The following is a 2,814-nucleotide window of genomic DNA, read 5'->3' on the forward strand; positions in this document are numbered from 1 at the left end:
TTTCCCACATCTTCTCCTAAAATAAGAAGCATGAAATTACGTCCAAATACTGTCTCTTTCTACCTGTCCTTTTAAAAACAATGAAACCCAGTCACATCCCAATATTGCCACTGCCACTTGGCGAACACAGTTGACAGTTCTTACTTTGTATTCAAAGTATTCACAGAGCTTCCAGAATTCAAAGAGAATATTTTTAAAATGAGGATGAAAGAGAAGAGCCTTCAGAGACATTCCTCCTTAAGAGAAGCAACACAGACTTGGAATCCAGATACACCTGCCCCTGAATCCTCGTTCTGCCTCTTTCTGGTTCTAAGTGCTGGTACATGAAAGACTGGAAATCAGTATCTATGGAACAGATGAAGTCTACTTAACGCCTCCGCCTCAGTTTCCTGATCTGTATAAATGAGACGATTATTTCCATTGTTGTTGTTCTGTGGATGAGATCATCCCATACATAAGGTGTCTGGTACTTAATTGATACTTATTAAATGATAGTATTTATGATTACATCTTGGAGTAAAATTCAAGCAGAGGCGAAGCTATTCATGGCACATTTCACATACTGCGCGTGGTCCACTTTGCTTTCAGACTACCATCTGGTATATTTCCAGGGCAGTGGGGACATGGCTGGCATATATCTCCTAAATTTTGAGGCGATCCTAAACCCAAAACTTTTGTTCTGAGCATAACCTTCAGCCTTCTCTCCAGTAACTCTCCAAGCAAGGCTGTGTGACCACTAACAACCCTACCTTTGTTAATTGTCTTCTTTTCCTTGTCTTGCTTTCCCATCCTCCATGCCTCCTGGGAGAGAAATCTTAGAAACTCAGAATGGTAAAAAGAAGACAGGAGGGATCTGAGCCAGAGCAATGGTTTTGGATCACATACTGATTAACTAAGGTTGGTTGTTCTTGAAATGGAAGCTGACTCTATTGCATATTAGCTGAAAAGATCACCAACCGACCTGCCTTCCTATCCATGCTGAGTGTGTAGTAGCAGTCTTCAAATTTGGCTTAACCAAATATTTATGTATAAAGTACAAAAAGCAGACCGGTTGCTTTTCTCTGTCTTCTAATAACAATGCAATTCTTCTTAACATTTTGTGAAGAACTAACACACTCTCGCCCACTGGGCCGAGAAGGGGATACTGCAGAGCTGCTAAGCACTGTGATACAGGCTGTGTGGTGGTACTGATGAAATGGCCAAGAAATGGAAAGCCTCTCCAGACCAAAATACTTGGCAGGATAATGTTCCCAGAGAAACAAGGTCCTGAACTTTCGATTCATCAAACCAGTGTTTGCAAAGTGGCTCCACTGTATCCTTCTATGTCTCGTCCAACTGGAGGATACGGTCCTGGTCCTCAAGGACCGCATCATTTGTCAAGACCAACAAAACACACGCTTGAAATAAATAGATGTCAACTGAGCACTTAACTGGGTAACACTGACTTTAAGTGCAAGAAGAATTTCCAGAAAAGGGAATCAGTGTGGGATGATGGTAAAGAGAATGTCTACATGAAGAAGATAAAGGTTAACTGGGGCTATAAAGTATAAGTAAGATTTCAGCACAGGAAGAGACAAAAAAAAAAAAGACACTGGAAAGTGATAATGTTGATGTGGGGTGGGGAGGAATTCAAAGCGAGGAAGTGCTGATAAGTTAAGGTACATGTGATTTGCTCAAAATCTTTGGCCTCACTCTACATTTCACTTAGTCCTCTGCTGGATTTTCCTCTTTGCTCAAGCTGACCTCACAATTCTCTTCTGTTACTCTTAAAATCCTTCTTTTCTTATATCTTGTATTCACCACCCTTACTAATATAGGGACCTAGAATTACTTCTAATGTGTCACATCCAAAGCTGTAGCTTTCAAACCGAAGCAGAGGACCCTTGTGAGCTCCTAGCACAAAGCTGACTGTATGCTCAGTAATTACTGCCCGTGGCTGAAACTGAACACATTTCCCTCCACTGCAAACCTCTCAGAGGATCAAAGATTCATCCTGGCATTCTGAAGAAAAGATGTGGGGGACCAAAATGTTGCTAACAATGGTAAAGGAATCCTTTGAGGAGACTGACGCTCTGAAATTGTAGGGTCATTTGATAGCTAGCATTGAAGACTTGTCTATATTTTTCTTTCTTTCCGACTTATTTTTTTTTTTTTCCCTTCAGAATTTTCCATAAATGGGTTCATTGACAAAGAGAAAGCTAAGTTTTGGCTACAACACCTTCACAAAATGAAGGCCTTTGAAAATGCTAGTCTGGATCGAGGTGCGCATCCCACCCCCACCTCCATTCTGTCCCTAAATTACTCACTATAATTTGTTTAGCTTTATTCTACCCCGAGTGTCCAGGCGGTTAGGACCCACAGCCCCGTTGGGCCATGAAGGGGAGGCATCTTTCCTCTCCCCTCCTCTCAGAGGATCTGAGGTGGCTGGCCCTCTGCCTGGCTATGCCAGAAAGTGGCATGACCACCGGGCGACTGTGGTCAGCACAGGAAGAAAATCTCGGGTATTCACAGCTAAACTATGGTTTGAAAAATACTGGGACTGAGGGTTGGCTGTGGAAAGGAGCAAGAATAGAAGCAGAAATGCACTCTTTGACTTTGCTTCTCCCCCAAACAGGTCCTAAAAGAACCATAGAAAGGATCCCAATGTTTGTGGCTGGGCCAGGCAGTCAGCCCTACAGCGAGGGTTAGTGTGGACCCAGTCCAGGGTTTCCTTCTGGGTCTTTCTTAGGGTAATGTAGGAATTCTCAGCACCTCCTCCCCCACTTGGAAGTAACATCTTTTTGACCCTAAGAAAGACCCGCCCTCCCCAACCCC

General features: G+C 43.1%; 1 long non-coding RNA gene across 3 annotated transcripts in view; it reads right to left on the minus strand.

Annotated features, from left to right (window-relative positions):
• The window catches only part of LOC107196224, a 181,117-nt gene that overhangs the window by 16,555 nt on the left and 161,748 nt on the right, over window positions 1–2,814 (minus strand). The gene's annotated exons all lie outside the window — the stretch shown is intronic.

The sequence above is a fragment of the Pteropus alecto genome, unplaced genomic scaffold (assembly GCF_000325575.1).
Source record: "Pteropus alecto unplaced genomic scaffold, ASM32557v1 scaffold338, whole genome shotgun sequence".
Classification (NCBI taxonomy): domain Eukaryota; kingdom Metazoa; phylum Chordata; class Mammalia; order Chiroptera; family Pteropodidae; genus Pteropus; species Pteropus alecto.